The sequence below is a fragment of the Rattus norvegicus genome, chromosome 1 (genome assembly GCF_021556685.1).
Source record: "Rattus norvegicus strain SHRSP/BbbUtx chromosome 1, alternate assembly SHRSP_T2T, whole genome shotgun sequence".
In the NCBI taxonomy this organism is placed as follows: Eukaryota; Metazoa; Chordata; class Mammalia; order Rodentia; family Muridae; genus Rattus; species Rattus norvegicus.
This window is the reverse complement of record NC_141534.1, coordinates 204,832,834-204,852,626: the sequence shown is the minus strand read 5'-3', so window position 1 is coordinate 204,852,626 and position 19,793 is coordinate 204,832,834. Positions and strand designations below refer to the sequence as shown.

At 46.6% G+C, this 19,793-nt stretch overlaps 1 protein-coding gene across 1 annotated transcript in view; it reads right to left on the bottom strand.

Moving 5' to 3' along the window:
• Mgmt (O-6-methylguanine-DNA methyltransferase) overlaps window positions 1-19,793 on the bottom strand; it is a 232,650-nt gene that overhangs the window by 19,849 nt on the left and 193,008 nt on the right. The window lies entirely within an intron of this gene.

Below are 19,793 nucleotides of genomic sequence, written 5' to 3'. Positions count from 1 at the left end.
AATTATAAAAAAAGCCACAAAAGATAACACTTCAGGGTAAGATAAGGGGAACCCATTTTCCAGTCACCTTTTCTGCAATCAAAAGAAGCTTTATCAATCAAAAGGTCACAAGGGAGTGAATGGTTCTTCCCATTCAAAATGGAATCTTGGTCACGTTTTCTGCACAATCTTTACCTCTTTAAGCTACATGTTCAATGACCACCAATAACACTATTATGAGTTGTCTGTCAAATCCAGCTCACAGCATACAAGGTGTTGGCAAGGGTGTCATCTCTAATGTCAGTGCCAGGAACAAGTACAGGATCTGACTGGAGGGGCGAGAGGGTGGGTGAGGGTACTCAGTGGATAGCACAGTCTTCTGAAAGAGCAGTTCTGGCCTGGCTGACCTCCTGGCTTATCTTCCAGCTTGGCCAGGAGGAAGCTCGATGAGCTTTTTGCATATACCAAAGGATGTATGTGTCTGAGGATGCACATGGTTAAGGATGTGTGGGTCCCATCAGGACCTACTGCCGCTTCAGACCCGTAGAGCTGACACCCACCAAGATCATTCACAAACGCTACAGAGACCCACTTCTTGGCCCACTGCTGTCTCCTATCACCTCCAGCAAAGTGGGCTGGACAAAGTACATACTATGTAAAGGATACCTAGGCCTTTCCAAGTGACAGTGTCTTATGGTGACATATGGTCCATGGTCACTTCAGGTCATTCCTCCCACATTTCCATATGCCCCCCCTTAGCAGGTATTCTTTACCATGGCTCTGGGTGAGGACAAGCATGATCTCAGATCCTCCTGTCCCTTCCCTATCACACTCTTCACAGGGGACCCTCTCTGGCCTTGACCTATGCTCTTGTGTCTGCCACTGCTGGGACAGGAAGCCGGAATTGTTTTGTGCTAGACACAACTGGCAAGAGGCACTCTCAAGTTTGGAAGGGATAGACCCAAAGTGTCTGATGTCTGGTTGATCTTAGAAGGCACCACCTTCTCAGGGACTGGGGGCTCAGCTTAGAACTCCACGCTCACCTTCCACAGCTGAACATGCTGGGTTAGTGAGGAAATACAGTGTAAAATGATAGAAGAATTCCCTTAGAGGACTCTGACTAAAACTGAGGCTGAGTTAGGGGAGATCTGTGGGCCAATGCTGACCCTGCCCTGACGAAAGTTATTTGTAGTATTTCACCTTGGGGATAGGGTACTCCGCTGTCTGGATCAGGGGTACAGGTAAGTATGGAGAGAGGACATAGAATGACACCAGCCACAGTTGTACACATCTCCACTTGGCTTTATGTGTAAGGCAGTAAGAGGGTCTTCTGCTGTGACTTCAAAGAATAAAATAGGATTTAAAGGGCTGTGGGGGATTTTTGATATTTAAGAATAGGAGCTCTCCTGTGGTGTGGGGAACCTAGGGGTTCCAAATTGTCTTCACAGCCATCCTCGCCCAACGTGTAGGGTCATCTGGATGCCCAACCTGCCACCGCCACAGCTAACAAGCAAGAGGCAGTCTGAGGAACTGGCTCCCTTCTGCCATCAAGTCAATGAAGATGCTATGACGAGTTCTGGAGAACGACATAGCCGTTCTTAGAAAGCATTTGCCATGGGGGGCAGCTTCATAGAAATCTAGTGTGTGTGTGTGTGTGTGTGTGTGTGTGTGTGTGTGTGTGTGTGTGTGAATTCAGTGTTATTTTAAAATATATTAAATGATTATCAGGTTTGATTTTCAATATGATAAATGTACACGTATTTTAAAAATCTTTTTTTAAAAAAGCACCCCCCGCCCCCGCCTAGCTCCTACATAATCTTAAAGAGGCAGTGGGTTTTAGAAGACTCCGTGGCCTTCGGGGTTAAGTTGGGCCCACCAGTGTAGGTAGGCTAAAGCTATTCAGTGCTTAGTACTCGTGAATGGAAATGCTCTGTGGCCTGCTCTGTCTAGTCCTGGTGCCCCAGACACAATCTCTGAGCTCATCTCACAGACGGATTACAACATTAGCCCTTGGAAATCAACCTTCTGCCTCAAGGAGGAGCCAGGAACCAGCAGGGGTCTCAAGTAGCATTCCCTGGAGGTAAGATGGGACCAGCCTCGAAGCTCTGCCTGGGCGGATGTGCATTTACCTTCCAGCCTCCAGAACATACTTAACAAAAGAATTATGCTTAAGACTTTAAGCACAAACTTCAGGAAGCCTACAGAGAAATGATTAAGCTGTGACTGTCCGGGTGTGAATGTGAATAATTATACGTTAACACCCTCCACCACTCAAATAATTGCCATTCAGCTCAACAGCTGAAGGACTGACTTTTGAACGGGGGTTAATGGCGTCAGAACAATAGCAGAAATACAGAGAAATACACTGTGTAAAACCGTCTGAGAGGGCAGGAGGACAGGGGTAAGAGCTGTGTTAGAGAAGGCTGACTTGGGGTCGGTACTGTATTACCGAGGTTAATCATAAAATGAAGGAAAATCAAACCAAATCTAAGTTTCTTGCTGTCATGCCATTTGATGTCCTGACCCCACACAAACCTTTCTGAGGTTCTCCTTGGGAACATGTGGCTTCTTTCCGTTCCTCAGAATCCCACAGGCTCTGCACGCAGAGGTTGCTTAGAGCTCTAAACTGGCCGCTCTGGAGGAGACACTAACTTGCCTTGCACATTCACTGGTCCATACACAGAGGCTATGCCCCTGTCACACCGTGGTCAAAACAATGTTCCACAGAACATCTGATTCAGAATCAGTTATGGGCATTCCTCCCCTTCAAGGCTCTTAGCTTCCCCATAGACAGCAACAGCAAGGCTACCATCAAATCGCTCCTTCCTTTTGGGGGTTTCAGTGTGCTTCCAGGATGAACAGTGTTCCTGGACACACTAGTGACACTGGGGCAGGAGGACCTTGAATTTGACTTCAGTCTAGGCCAAACTAATACCGTTTCAAAAAGAAAAAAAGAAGAACATTAAAATAAAACCAAACCACACTAAACAATGTCAACGACCGCCCCCCTAATCTATATGCAGCTCCTCCCCTTGTCTCGTGCATTCTATACCCAACCTCTAGAAGCTTCTCTGAACCTGACTACTGCTTCCCTAGGGTAGGGGTGTGGGGGGATAGCCACTGCCATCAGCAGGAATCTCATGCTATAACCCCAAATTTTAGAAGAAGCTTCTCTCAAAGCGGGAAAGTGCCTGACCTGGCCTCCTGGCCCCTGCACACAGGCACCTCCCAGTGCATGTCACCCAACTTAATTTCCAGGACACTGACAACCCCAGAGAGGGGGGATGAGTGTCTGCAATGGCCCTGAGGTATGCTGAATAATTTTTCATTGATAATCATGCCGCCGCTGCCATTAGCTAACTTTTGAAGACCAACCCAACGGAAAGGAGCTGGGCCCTTAATTTCTTAATGAATTATTCTTCACCGTAGGATGGGGATTACGCCACGGAGCAGGCATCTCATTACTGACAGAGCTGTCAGAAGGACAGGCGAAAGGAAAACTGGCAGCTCTAATTTCTCTGCAGAGAAATGAGGGGCTCTTTGGGGATTAATCTCAGTACCAACATTGAGCCTCTGCCTCAGGGCAGCTGAGGAATTCAAAAGAAGTTGTGACTGAATTCTGAGCAATGGAAGTGAGCTCAAATGGGGCAGCTGACTTTGGTTTCTCACCTATTCAAATGAGGAAGAGGCTATGCAGGTGAGGGAGGGGGAGCACACAGGGCAGGTAGGGGGATGGCAGGCAGTTGGGGGGAGGGCTGCACCTGTTCTACAGAAAGCCCGCGGTGTAGAGGAGCCTGGCACACACATGGTGATTGGGCTTGCATCCCTTCACCTCCTTGGAGAGATGGGTTGCAAAGACCATGTAAGTGTGTGGTACTCTTAGCTTCTCCACTAGGTGTTGTATCCAGTCCCTGAAGTTGCCTCCATCAGTGAAGAGGGAGGTTCAGAGGCTGGACTTCCTCTGGTGCCTGAAGATGGAGTTTTCCATTCTATGGGGCTCTGTGCTTGTTGGGAGTGGCTCACTGCAGCTGCTGAAGAGAAATGGCTTCTCCCATGCAGAGGCAAGGGGGATTTATCAACTCATTCCTCGGTATCACATATCGATGAGCAGCCCCTGAATACTGACATCTGGCGCGTGTCTCTGCCCTTTCAGAGCTGGGGAAGAGTGAGGTGTCAGTGCTTGGAGCTCCACACAGCTCAGTGCACCAAGACTAGGGTCTTAAGTGCAGAGATGCTGGGCAGGGACATGGCCAAGGACAGCACTTCTGAGTAGGTGGACTCAGAGCAGGGTACTGCAGAAGTGGTGGTGATAGGGGGCTAAGGGACCAGGGAGCCAGGTGAGGGGAGTAGGGGTTCTAGCTTTTGTTGTTGTTGTTCTGGCTATTATACAGGTAGAGGCAATAAGAGACTAGTGTGGGAGGGGCTAACATTATTATCATGCTCAGATGAGGGCCCTGGTTGAATTCACCCATGGTGACTGCTGCCACTTAGGAAGTATGGAATGGGGTCCACTGTCTTGTCCCCTCTCCTCTGGCAGAACCACAATAAGATCAGCTACTGGCCTCACTCATTCCTACGACCTTCCCAAGACTACCTCTGAGCGCTCCACTTAAGCTAGCATTCCCAGCAGGCTCTCCTTCCTCTGAACTACCTCTGAACACTCCACGTGAGCCAGCATTCCCAGCAGGCTCTCCTTCCGCCTCCTTCCTCTCACTTCTAGGAGTCTCTCCATCTTTCTCAGGCCACTCACCTCACTGCCCATCTCTGTCTTCATTCTCAGGTGACCACTACTGTGTAGTTGTGCGTGTGTTCTCAAAGGCTCCTGTGTTGAAGTCTTGGTCCCCAGTCTGTGGTACTACAGGGAGTTGTGCGATCTTTTAACAGGCGTGGTCTTTAGCAAATGGAAATTAGGGCATTGGGGTATGTCCCTAGAGGTGATAATGGGGCACTGGCCTTTCTCCTCTCTCTGCTACTTGGACCCCTTTCCATGTTCTCTGTTTCTATAGCCACTGACCATCGACTGGTCCCCAACACTGAGCCAAATGCATCCTCCTTCTTCCTCCTAAGTCATCTCCAGCATGTGCTACAGTCAGGAAGCAGCTCACACTGCAGCTCCATGCCAGTCCTAGACAAACCCTCTCCAAGGTGCCCCACTGAGTCTGTGCCTGGGAGAGGCTGAGAAGCAAAGTGCTCTCTGCACACACCGCTCTGTCCAGAGCACTGGGTTTCAACTCAAGACACAGTGGGAAGATGACACAGAAAACACAGTAAGTCACAGTGAACTCCTGGGAATGGTGGAGTGGGCGCTTTATGTCCCGTAGCAGTGCAGCTTTGAGAGGTTCCAGCATCTCCTTACCACTATTGGAAAAGCAAAGCTAGATGGAGGGTCAAATAAAGCTGCAGGGGGCAGTCCAACTCGGAAATCTGTACCAAGTCAACACATGGCCGGCTCTATGAGCCACAGGTAGCAGAGAAGCAGGAAGATAGCCAAATTTGACACTTTCAAAAAGCTCAAGGTTGTGCTGGAGCAAGAAGTATAGTACACACGCACACGCGCGCGCGCGCGCGCGCGCGCACACACACACACACACACACACACACACACACACACACACAAACACGCCGGTATGCACACCAGTGGAAAGAGGGTAGAGATAATTGGGAAACACTGGGAACACTGCCTCTTGAAAGCCAGGAAATCACGGACTCAATAATCAGACTAAAGGATCTCCATGTTCCACAGAAGCTGGGGAATCTCTGAGAGACAGGCATGAGCAAATGGCTGTACTTGCTTAACAGCTACAGACACTAGAGTGGAACCAGCACAGGGCGGACACTTGAGGATGTCTCTGTGAATCCTCTGACAGCAGAAGTCATCACTGGAGGGAATGCCAAGGAGCAGTCCAAGTGACATGGTGACATGGTCACATACTCCATACCCAGTTGTCCCCTGGCAGTTAGAACAGGTTACAGAGAGCAAAGGCTGGGCCTGACTCCCTCCTCCTCCTCACTCCTAAGGCCAGCTTAGACTACAAAGAGGATGCGGAAGGCCCACTGCTGATGCTGACTGCCCCAGGTACAGACCCAGCTCATGCTCAGCATTTTCGGGGTGCGCCCCAGGTACCTCACCTTTACACAGTTCCACAGATCCTAGCCTTGGTCTCACTAAGTCTCCAACTCTGAACCCACACATCAGAGGCACCGATGTCCTGCTGCACAGCAGAAGACCCACACCACACTTAGACTCCTGCCTTTCCTGCAAGCCCCTTGCGTGTCACTTGATTCTGGGTCAGCGTTCTGACATCTCCGCCACCTTCTGTTCCTTCTTCACAGTCCACACTGCCCACATCCGGTCTCACGCACAGCCACTGGCTCTTAGGGTATCACTGCATGTGATGTGCACTCACCAGAGCTCCTCCTGACTTCCTCTCAACTGCTTGATGGTAGCCGTCCTATTTGAGCTGTTTCTAGAAGCCATTATACTTTCTTGAACATTTGTGCCTGCTTGGCCCTCTGCCTTGGACTTTCTGCCTGGGTTTCTGGCACTGCCCATACTCTGACTTCATTCTGTGTTCAGTCTACATGCCATCAGGTTCTGGCCCTGAGAGCCAGCTGGCCACTCTAGCTTTCTGGAGGGTCTTCTGTGCTGTTGTGTAGTGTTTTCTGTTCACGGGCTGATTACTATAACCCCCGGAGCCAATATGCTTGGCCACCTTCTTCTCTGTGCCAGTGACAGAGTTGGCAGCAGAGGTCTTCAAGATCTATTTCTTTTACACGTGACTTTCACAAACATGGCTGCGTCTCACAGGCTCTGGTTAACGTGAGCATCCTTTTCTGCCACCCTCGTCTTCCAATGCAGGTGGTAACAGGTGCATCACGCAGAGGAGAGGTGCGTCACACAGAGGGCTGAGCACGGCTGCAGCTTTACTTGGGAACTTAAGGTCCATGTTCACCATCTTTCCCCAAAATTAGAAACAGAAGTCATAAGATTCCCTTCTAGCACACAGAACAACAGAGCCTTCCAATAAAGACGCTCAGGCCCGCTACCTGATGGCATGACAGCGCCCGCACTTGCTATTCCTCGCATTGGCTGGCGTTCTACTTCACCGCCCATCTTACATTTTTACCACGTTTCAAAAATCAACCGATGATATCAGCTACTCTCCAGTTAGCTCATATGCCATCAATTAAGAGTTCAATGCCAATTTGGTTCTTTTTCTCCTTTGAGGTAGCATTTGTGTACAAGGAAACACCTATCTTCAGTGTGCTCCTGATGAATTTTGACAAATACATGTACCTGTGTAGCCCATGTTGTTAAGAATTACGCTGGGACATCCCTCAGGCCTCCTGCACGGGCAGGTTGCTGTCTGCACACCCCAGAGGCAGTACGCTTTCCTTTTTTTTCTGCCCCGGATCGGCTTTTGCTAATTGTAGGAGCTCATTCTGTAAGCAAATGCTCTCTATGCCGGGTTCCTGGGCAGCATGCACCAAGACAAGCTTGTGTGGAAGGCAGCTAAGGTTCACAGTTCCCTGTCTTTGAGCACGCAGACAGGGACTAGATTTCTGTGGACATATCTCCATTAATCCACATTCCTCCATGAGTGGACGGACGCTGGGCCAACTACAAATAATGATACTGTGAACAGCTTTCATATACTTGCTAAGACTGAGAGCACTGGGTAAGGCGGCACGGGGACATCTCCTACCCTAAGGATGCTCTACCACTCACACCCTCCAACATGCACGGTAGGAGCACTCCACATCCTCACCGACATTTAGTATTGTGAGTATTCTTTATCTCAGCCATCTGGTGCCAGGCAGACAGCTTTCATAATCGCTTTAACTGGGATCTCACCGAAGATACTCTCCAATGTCACGTGCCTCCAGGACAATCTGGATATAATGCTTTGTGAAGACAATGTCCTGAGCTTCTGTATGGATGGGGGTGTCCTCGAATCTTTACATACCCCACCAACAAACTCTTTGATGGATGCTATGTAAAGATTTCTCTCCCTCTGCGTCCTGTCCCTTCATTTTCTTAATGGTGGCCTTTACTTGCGACAGTGCTGGCAGTTTCTTTTGAACTTTACCTTTTGGGGATGTGTGAAATACCTGACTAGCCAAATCACAGCATTACCCATGACTTAAACTTCATGTCTCAATATATCAGAGAGTTTATGTTAATTTCTGTATATAGTGTGAGACAGGAATTGAGCTAGGTACCCTTTTGAACATGGTCATCTGATTGTTTCACTACTGTTAGGACATCACTATTTCCCATCTCAATGATAAAATAACTGTACGCATGTGTCTGTCTCTGTCTTTAAAAGACTTAGATTTTAAGTGTCTTGCATATGAATGTGTGTGTGTGTGTGTGTGTGTGTGTGTGTGTGTGTGTGTGTGTCACTGTGTATTATGAGTGCAGTTTCTGTGGAGGCCAGAGGATGGTATCATATTTGCTGGACTGCTGCTAGCAGGTGTTTTGAGCTGTCTGACACGAGTTCTGGGACCCAACTTGGATCCTCTGCCACAGCAGCATGTCTTCCTAACCACTGAGCCACCCATTCCTCTGGCCTTCATGGGTCTCTGCTTTAAATCTGGATCCCTATCACAGTGTCTTGGGCACCACAATTTGAAGAAAATTTTAAAATCAGGTAATGTAAGCTCTCCAACTTTTACCAACTCTATCTATCTATCTATCTATCTATCTATCTATCTATCTATCTATCTATCTATCTATCTATCTATCTATCCATCCATCCATCCATCCTCTTACAATTTCATATATACATATGATATTCTTTGAGGTTTCAGTAGAAGAGGACGCAGAGCCCTCATTTTTTATTTTCCAAGATTTCTTTAGGACTTCCAGGGTCTTTTTAAGAATCAGTGTCAGTTGGGAATTTAAAAGCCTGGTTGAGCTGAGCCATGAGCACAGCTTGTGAAGACTTGTTTGCCGCACTGGTGGTTTCAGGGATAATGTATATCTGTTTATTTCCTCAGTCTTGTTTATATGTTTTGGTGGAGAGGTGGTGTATATATTTCATTAATATCAAAACTTTATGACAATACTACATTATTTAAATGTGTTATTCTATACAATGCCCTATAATAATAGAACTCATTCTTGTATATATCACCTTGTTGAATTCACTTTCTTTAGGATACTTTATGTAAGTTATCATATAGCCTAAATTATTAAATAAAATATTAAATAAGCTATATTTAATTATTTCTGATACATACATCCTTTTATTTCAGTTTTATATAGCATTATTCCTTGTATATTTTTGGTATGTGTACATATACATTCACGTATAACTGTGTGCAGGTGGGTACACATATATGTACATGTATATGCACAGAGGTCAGAGGTCAACTTAGGATATCTTCTTCAATTATGCTCTACCATTGTTTGAGACCGTCTTTCACTGCAGTTGGAGTTCACTGATGACTGGCTGGTCAGAAAGCCCTAGGGATCTTCCTGTCTCTGCCTCTCCAGTTCTGGGATTATATTTATCTACACTGCCTAGCTTTTTACAGCCAAGCAAGAGCAGGCAATCAGGTCCTCATGCTTGTGTAGCAAAGAATTTACCAACTGAGCTGTCTTCTCAGCCTTTCTTTCTTTTAAAGTATCTATGTCTTATAAAAAATTATTAGCAGAGTCTAGCTTTTTTAAAAAAAATTTTCATCTATGCCATTTTACTTGAATCTTAAGAACATTTATATTTAATGTAATTATTGACATGGTTGAATTAGAGTCTTCCAACTCAATATTTCTCCCATCTACTCTTCCTTTCCTTGGTTTTCTCTTAGATTTGTTTTAAAAAAGTAAGCATTTCATTTTGAGCGATATGTCTTGGTTTTCAGTGGCAGCCTAGTATTGTTAATATGCATCATGATTTATCACCATCTACCCTTAAATAACGTCTCCACTTGCTCACAAGAACATAAGAAACATATCACAATGCATTTTCAGTCCCCAGTCCTATCTTCTGTGCTACACTTGTTCTGTGTTTTACTTCTACATATATTATAAAACCCCAAATAGGGAGCAATACAAAATAAATTTTACTGTGAATAGTTGATTATTTTAAAAATAAGAATGCTGAGAAAATATTCGCCACCCTTGCCCATATATTTTCTGGGTCTAGTTATGTTCAGTGCTCTGGGACTGCTAGACACTCAGCTCTCCAGTCGTTCTGCTTCTGGCTTCCAAACACACTCATGACAGTATTCTGCATTAGGCTCAAGGGGACACCAGACTCCTGGAACTCCTTCTCTGCACAGCTCCCTCTCCTCCAGCACTCGGCCCACAGACAGTAGTCAGCTGAGACACTAGACACATGACTATCACGGATGCAGCAGCAATAGCAGCAGTTTTAAAGGCAAAACCTGGGAAAACTCCCATGTCCACTGACAGTGGACAGGGGAAAATGGATGGACAATTGTAACATGGGATTTTCCACAGTAGCTTAAGAAATGGATGGTCTCTGTAGGATTTTAAGTACTTGTTTTCATAAACACTTTGATTGAAAGAAGCAAGTCAGGAAGACACTGATATTCTGCTCATTTAAATGACAGGCATGGTGCTGGAATGGGGAGGGGCCAGGCAGGGCTGGGGCAGGCAGGCCTTGGGCAGGGCTTCACAGTGCTGGCTGGTGCATATGTGGCTGATGATTGTTTGCACTTCACAGACTCATGTGACTATTCTTCAGTCTGAAGTAATATCTCATGGCAAAATAATGGAAGCACCAAGCCATCCCTGTGTTCTAGAACTGCTCTAGGAAGCTATGAGAGTCCTGTCTCATAACAGAAATAACTCAGCAAAATTCCATCATGTGACTTCTTTCTTCCACATTCAAAACAAGAGTGGGGTACAGAAGAGACACTAACATATCTGGTGCCTACAGCCTTAGGGCCACACGGACAGGATGTTTGTTCAACCTCTAGGGAAATACAGGCTGGGGTCACTACACTGTGTTCTGGGAGAGGGCCAGCAGCCTGTGTTATTCATGTCAGGTTTATGGCTTCTGCCATGAGCCAGACACTGGTCTGCGAGCCTGGATTAGAGGCCATTCTGACTGGGCTCTAGGAATACTAGCAGTGAGCAGACCCCTGGGTCACAGGGCAACTAGCAGTACCATGGCAGAGTGAGGTAATATTCAGCAGAGTGTTATATGTCCCTCATCACTGCTCCCTGCAACATATTCTGTCCAGTACAGTCAAGAATTCCTTGATACTGAATTACCCATAAGGAGTAGATGGCAGAGGGAAAGCCAGGAGCAGTGGAAACATAGGGAAAAGCATCCCACAGGTTGAATGGTTACATGGTTCCTGTAGAGTTGGGGAAGAGAAAGACATGTGCACGCTGACTTGGCGTACCCAGGCACAGGCCCAGTCATACCACATCACCATCTGTAGCCTACCTGAGGGGGCAAGTCCTGACATTTATGGACCAGCAGTCCCTTTAAGCATCCACTTAACTTTTTATTACATTTTAAAATTGTATATGTATACGTGCATATATATGTGGGCATGGTCATGTCTGTCAAAGTCAGAGGACATTGAAGGAGTTGTGTCTCTCCTTCCTTCCACCATGTGGTCCCAGGTCATCAAGGGTGGCAGCAAGAACTTTTACCTGCAGACTCATCTCACAGGACCTTGAGAAGCCATTTGTGACCTAGGACTTTACAGGGTACAAGGAGATGAACTAATCAGTTGCAGGATATTCTTTTCCAAGTGGAAGCCAGAATTGTCTCCAGTACTTACTTACGAGAGGGATACAATCCAAAGTGCTCTCTGAAAGGCTGCAGGATTGTGGCAACCATATTCCCTATAGCCAGTAACACACAGCAAACAGAAGGAACATTAAGCTCAGTGGGGGTACAGAATGACCCCTCAGCATGGAATGACCCCTTTTCCCAGCTTCAGATCATGCAGAGCTCAGTGCTTGGTATCCCTCCAGACTGTGAATTTGGGAAATGACACATCTAGAGCCTTATGGTGGTTCTTGCGCTGGGTCATGACAGCTTTCTACAGCACAACTATTTTCCTCATTCAGGATGTCAGTGACTTAGGAGGTGTTAGGCCCAGAAAGGGGCACTAAATGAAAAAACTCAAGCCCTTTCCCCAGGACCACAGATCGGGCTGGTATCCTTAGGAAGTCAGGGAGAGGCTAGAGATGAAAAAAGGCCACAGAAAGATGGCTACGGGGCAGTCATTTCTTCTAAAGCAATCCAAAAGCAGAGGCCTTGGAAGAAATCAGCCCTGTTGACACCTTGGTCTTGGGCTCTGAGCCTCCAGAGCTCTGAGAAGTTCTTAGCACTTTATTCTGGCAATCCAGAGGACAGAGTTAGCCAGCCGGTGTCTACTTCCAGGTAAAACAGGAAGTAACTGCTCAGAGGCACTGGCTGTGACAGATGCATGAACTTGTCTGGGGAGGACAAACAAATGTCTACTCACCAGAGAGTGCACCAACAACAGGCCAAAGAAACAACCTCCTAGTCACGTTTGGTGAAGCAATGATTTTATTTGGTGTTGCTTACAGGAGCATGGGTTACTTGTGGGTGACTGCATCACTGAGGAGACAGTCTCTCCCAGCCACCATTAACTGTTTATACAGCCTCTGGCAGGGATAGGCTTTGTGAATGCTCCCCCCACCCCACCCCACCCCACCTCTGTTAGAGACCCTTTACTGTCTATAAATCCTGAAGGGAGGGGTGGGCTTTGTGGGCCACTTCCGGTGACATGGGACACAAATGGGTCCAGTCTTGTGCAGGCTTCCTATTGAGGATTCAGGATAGCAATGGCCATGTCACGCCATGCATGGAGGACAACATTCTACAACAGGGCAGCAGTTTCCCCTCACCACTGCGTGCCTCACTCAGCAAAACCTTTTCTGAACTCCCTCAGCCCTAGTTTCAACACCATGAAGTAGAGCTCTAGGATGAGGGGGTTACACAGAGCAGGAGCCACACACCCCTGAGAGACTCTTCCATGCCTCTGAGCCACTTCACAGCCAAGTCAAGAGCTCCTGAGGACTTGGGGGTACTAGAGCAGAATGGGAGGCTGCTTTGGCCTTGTACTTACATTCTTTGTAGAAGCCAAAAGTGTTGGCCTTGAGGCAAAGTGTCATTCTAGAGGCCAACCTACAGTCAGGTGTTACTGTGTGGGGTTGGTCAGTCGGCTAACACAGAGTCTGTGTCTCCTTTGCTGCACTGGGTTTTCATGGAGGCCGCCTGAAGAACAGAGTAAGGCTGTTCTGCTGTCTTTTCATGGTCAACCCTAGGCTATAGCTAGGGGCAGCATCCACTTGTCTTGACCCTAGCAAGGCTGGTTTTTGAATACAATTTGGACCATTAATAATATTTAGATGGGTCAGTTTTAACACAAATAAATGACCACCCAACGAAATGTAGAAAACAAAAGTCTGTTTTCCAATGAGAGGAAACAGGTATTGTGGCCTTCTCCTATCCCCGAGTGGAAAGTGGGTCCCTGGCCAGGTGTTCAGTATGAGTCATCATGGCTGGCCATGCAGGGATCTAGGACGAAGGCTGGAGTGCACATCAAAAGGTGTTAATGGTTTCAATATTTATCTGCTACAGGGAAGCACTCTAAAAAGAAGACTGGAAAAATATTCTGCTAATGGCTGTGTCTTTGCCATTAAAATGAAAAGCTTAATGCATCTTATAATCAGAGGACAATTTGCAAATCATTAAGAGAAATGTAAAATTCCATTAAAATACAAATCAAGAGACTCTCCCCGGACTAATAATCTTTTTGATATTATTTTGCATTTCACCATTTCTGTTCCAATACCCGGGCCCCACAAATGATCGGCTCTTGAGCACACTATTTACCGCCGCCTACTCCTTTAACGAGAGACGGAGGGAAGAGGGATCTGCTATTCAGAGCAGGTACTAATGAAGAATTCCATATATTCTGAAATTTAATTAAAACCCCAAAGATTTCAAATTAGATGCAATTTGAAATGCCTGGGGCAGAAATACATGCACTTGCGTGGCGAGGGTATCACACTGAAAGCTGATACCGTAATTGGTCTTGATGTATTTTTGTGTTGCTGGGCTGAAGCACAGAACTCATAACCATATAAAAATTCTCTGTAGATTACCTGCTCATTGAAAATGCCATCACTCAGGTAGGCCTCTACTAAATTACCATGCTACTAAAATGCACAAAGTGATTCGGAGAGTACAGTGGCACAGCTGGTCGACGCTGCCAATGAGTTATGCATGCGTCAACGCTGCCTTTTTTCTTAGTAAAATATGCTCAGTTGAATATTAAAATATAATTGGCATTCAACCTAAGTAGCTTAAACCATTTTGTTATCTTCTTTTAAACCGATTTGGCTCCTCCACGGTTATTTTCAAGAATGCGACTCACAAACTAATGATAGCATCGCATTCGGCTAGGTTTGTGCTGTGTTACGTTTGCCATAAATGGGTATGGCTTCCGCAGCCTGCCAGGGCTGGCCTTTAATATTCGCTGCTCTTGAACATCAAAGGCCCAATTCTTGGGGAAGGAAAGGGGGATATGCCATTTATGTTCGTTCTTGCATATTTTATTCTGAGAGGAGGAAAGAGATGCGAATTTCCATGAAAAGTGTGTCTTGGCTGCAATAAGCCGGGCTGTCACCCTGGCTCAGTTGCTCGGTCCTCCCACAGCCATTTACTTAAGGAAGGGCTCAAGAGGAGTATGGCACTGCTTGGAGGGGTGGGAAGGGTCAGAGGTGCACAGCCCAAGCAGAAATATTTACTTACTTATTTAAAGGCAGACAAAATGCACACGTGAAGTCGTACCCAAATTTATGAATGGGTTCCCTTTATACAATAGACATTTGTGGCCTAATTAACAGTGGTAGTCAAAAAAAGAAAAAGAGGAAAAAAGTTGTTGCCATAGTAACAGAGCAGATGTGTTCACACTGGCTGGAGGGACAGGGCTCACCTATGACTTCCCAAGCATTGCGGATGCTTGCCCGAATACACTGGTGAAAGAGAACCCTCAGGTGATCTGAGCTAACAGCGGGGAAGTATTTCTGAGCATTTGAAAATGCCCCATCCACACTCTGTCCTTCACCTTTCTTCAGAAGTAATTTAGTATATGGCATAAAAATGTGGCCCAGGGCAGGCCATGCCTGGGGAGCCCACAGGGTCCCCAGTCCTGGAGGTTTTCCCAGCTTCACAAAGCCATCAGCCATTCTGATGGTTACTCACCCTAGGAGGGGTGCTTTCTTTACTCTGAGGATCTGACTTTTCCTCTGCCATAAGATGTGGGGCAGGCTTTTAGATGAGAGACTCATAAATCTCATATTTTAAGAGAGCGAACACAGGGGTCCAGGTAAACCTCAGGAAAACATTTAAATCAAGGAATACTTTTACAGTTCTGTTTCCTACCATTAATATTTTTGATATTACTCTTAACTGTATGCCAATATTTAATATACTGATAATATATGATCTAATTCTATATTAAAATATTGATAATTTATAGTACAATTTCCATGCATCCTTTATTAAAATATTATTTATCTGCCTAGTTAATAAGTCCTACTATGAGTCCACTAATTTTGAATGATTAAGATTACCTATAATATATAAACACAATGCTCTAGGACAACAGAATATACGAATGTGAGCATTCTCTTTATGAGTGCCACACTTTATCTAGTGCTGGCAGTCAGAATAAAACTTTAAAAACTGCTTTTAAGCAAAAGACCTGTTTCTATTTTTAAAATATTGATTTGATAGGTAATTTGCATATTCAGAGCTCCCCTCAAATTTAAACCTCCTGAAGAACGCAGTAAGGTGGTTTGTACCTTCTCCTGCAGAAATCTGAACACACCGTCCCTGGAGAAGAGCCACACCCAGATCCAGCACTAGGATTCTGCAGACAGCCCCCCTCTACGTGCTGACATAACCAAGGGGATTAACTTTTCGCAGACACTTTCAGAGATTTACTGAGGCAAATCAAGGGTTAATTACAGTAAATATTTTCCCACAAAAGCAGCATTTATGAGTGCAGAGACTCTTTATGCTCTCTCTTGACTATGACAGGGGTCCTCTGTGTCAGCACTTCGAATTTGGCTGGCGTTTTGCCAAGACCTTCTGCTAAACACAGCTTGGTTGTGTGGTGGGGTTCTGCAGCCTGAAACAGAGGCCTTCACCACTCAAAGTTCTAGTTGGTAGAGACCGCTGAGGGCTGTGGGGATGGAAGTCTGGGCCTGGCTCTGAAGCTCCACATCTAGCTGTCTGGTTGCTAGGTTTCCCAGTGCAACTGCTGATTGGTCATGGACTCTGCACAGAGGGATACCCCCTAATTTCTTGGGGTCTGGCAGGTTGTGGTTCTGTCCTGAGATGGCATTGTACTGTATTCAAGCCCTCGGTGACCCCAGCACTGGGTCTATTTTAGATAGTTCCCGTGGACATCTAGGCTCTGAAGCAACTCTCCCACATCTAGCTGCTTCCTTCCCTCACATCCCTTAGCACTGTGGCATCACTCCTAGGCTACCTCAAAGGGGACACATATTTCAGCCAGAAGCACGCAGATAATCCCCTGATGGTCCTGGTTGGCTGCGGTGGTTTTCTGGCCACGCTCCTGTGATGCTAAGGGCAATGTGACTTGGAAGCAATTGGTGACGTGCAGAACACCTCAGCAAACTCTTCTCAAGGCAAAAATAAATGCCTGGGCCTCTTGCTCCGCTTGCACACGTTCGTAGGTTAGGTAGACATACATACACACTGCCCAGAGCTTCTCCTGTCCATATGCAGCAGTGTAACAATCCACAGTTACAGCTTCCAAGAAACATCAACCCAACACAGGGTGGATCATGTTGCACAAAGCACTCAGGGGTCAGAAGACTTGAAAACTATTTCCTATTTGTTTGTTGATTGTTTTGGCACTGCTGGGGACTGAACTCATGGCCTTGCCAGGTAAGCATTTTACTACAGGTAAGCTCTGTTCTACCACTGAGCTATCTTCCATCCCCAGAGTTAGTTAGATAGTTTCTTTTAGAGCACTAATTCTCAAGTACGGTATGTGTCTGCCCATCGGGGGTCTGATGTCTCCTAGGGAGGGGCAGATAATGCATATAGAAATTTGAAGACACTAAGGAGCTGGAGAAGCCTGTGATCCACAGGGCCAGCCCGACATGGTCCCAGCCAAAGTGGGTCAAGAGACCCAGAAGCTCTGTAGGATGCCTCCCGTGAAACACTGCAGGTGAGTTGGTGCCACAGGACATTTTATAATTGTACGGGTTTGTACGTGAGCACAGGTGAGTGCATGCTATGGGACATGTGTTGAGATTAGAGACAACATTGGTGTGGTTGGTTCTTGCTTCCACCTTGTCTGAGGTAGGATCCCCCTTATCCTTCCCTCAACATTGTAGAGGGCACTGGGCACACTAACTGGCCCAGTAGCTTCTGAGAATTCTCCTGTCTCATCGGAAATCATGGAACGCTGGGGTAACAGACGTGCTCCACTGAGACTGTTGTTTACATGGGCACTTGGGATCTGGTCTCAGGTAGTCAGGCTTGGACAGCAAGCACTATTCCCTCTGAGTCATCTCTCTAAGCCCATAATCCTGTTCTTTTAAAAATGGACAGACCATGACTAAATCTTGAAGAAAATAGAAACAAACAAACCAAAAATTTTCCACAACAAACACCTTCCCCAAAAGATATACAGAAGCATGCCAGACAAATCCAGAAATAAAAATGCACAGAGAATAGAATGAGCAAAGGAAACACTAATTCCAAGTTGAAGTGGACCCACTTTCTTTCTGCTCTGAATAGACTGGTTGAGGGCCCTCAGCTTCCAGGGCACACTGAGATATCCCAAGATGCTCGCTCAGTGAGACTTTCTGTACTGCTATCTACTTCCCTGGCATTACAAGACGCAAACTGGACAAAGCTGGTGTGTGTGTGGGTCATTTACCCATGTGGAGTAGACCCAATAAATTCCATGTCAGCCAGGGTACCCTAACCAACCCTACCCCCTCCTTCAAACTGTAAAATCTGCACACCTGGTCCTTGCCCAGGAGCAAATGACTACACTAAATTGAAAAAACCTGACCTGCACATGCTGGGGCGTGGGAACCCCTGCCCCCACTGCCAGAAGCCACTAACTATCGGAGGCAGGCCTGGTCCGTGTGACCTTGGGAGCTAACAGCCTGGGTCTTAGAATTCCTAACACTCCAGGAAGAAGAGTGTGTAAGAAGCCTGGTTCTATTTAACTCTGCCTAATACCTGTCTGTCTGGAAGTGCTCACCTGTACTGCAAAGCTGGGGGCAGCCCGTGGCTCCCTTATTCTGACGGTTATATATCTCCTGGTTCCAAACAACCACAGAGACCTGCTGCCTCGGTGTGGGCCTGGTGTGGGCTCCTGAAGTGCTGGGGATATGCCTGGGAACTCTGTGGGTCTGGTAACTCAACTGGGAGCCCAGCGACAAGCACAGGAGCAGCAGAGAGGGTGAAAGGGCTCCAGTCTGGATCTGTTGTTGCAGAGGAATACCTGGCTGTTCTAATGCCACTCCTGGTTGTCACCCTACCCTGTCCATGAGATGACACACATCACATCTTCTCCAGGTCTGGCCTGGTCTGTGTAAGGACAAGCTTTTCTCTGGACCCTGGAGGCACCAGGCCAGCAGACCCCACTGTCTGGCTTGCCAAAAGTGAGTCATTTCCTTACAATTTTTGGCCTCTACAATTTTCCTGCAGCCACATAACCAGTCTCAGGCCAAGGTTAGGATTTTACTGGATCACACCTCATCTACTACCCCATGGCATTACACAGACATCTCTGCCTTTGTGAGACAGTTTTCTATCCTGAGACCCTGAACCTTACTGGATGTCCTTGGTAGGCCTAGAAGAAGGGAGGCTTGCGGGCTGGCTCCCTCCCTCCCTCCCTCCCTCCCTCCCTCCCTCTCTCCCTCCCTCCCCCCTCACCACCCCTGCTCTCTCCTGTTCAGATGGAAACCCCAATGAGATATTGTGGTTGTAGTTGAAGAGGCTGTCTCTTCGTCTCACTTCCTTGAACTCCATATCAACTCATGTCCCCTGTGCTGGTAGCTGAAGGTGTTGACAGTTACAGTCACCTGAGCCACAGCTAACAGTCAGACTCGAAGTGAGGGAGGCACACAGCCAAACTCTCTTCCCCAGAGGGTGGATGATGAAGGTGTGGTCACTGGACACACGGAGCCTTGCAGATATCTGCCCACCTCTCCCAGAGACCCCTAAACACATTCTGGTCCCCCCGCTGAGAACAGCCTTCTGAGAACACAGTTTCAGATAACACAGGAACGAACAAGGTGCCCGTTCATTCTGGCTGTCCTTTCAGTTTATTTGCATAAAATAGATGCCCTGTTTTACCCCTCACTTTCTGGTCTGGCATCAGTCTGACCTCAGAGGGCTTTTGACCGTGTGTGTGTGTGTGTGTGTGTGTGTGTGTGTGTGTGTGTGTGTGTTTAAATATCAACTCCATATTTCAAGTGTGAACTGAAAACCAGGCACAATTCAAGCCCCTTTAAAGTAAATTTAGTAAACATCACTCTGAACCTCAAGGTTGCTTTAAATCCACCTTAGTTACAAATCAGGGTTTTTTTCCCCTTTAAGGAGACATATGTATTTCCATGTATCTGTCTGAATGTGAATATATATTCATTTATAGTAAGCGATTTCTTATAAAAATCACTATGCAGAATAAATCTCGGCTATAGACCCAGAATCATCATAGCTGTAGTAATTAATTTCCTGTGCTGAACAGATCCAGACCAGCTATAGAGGAAATGCGATGTT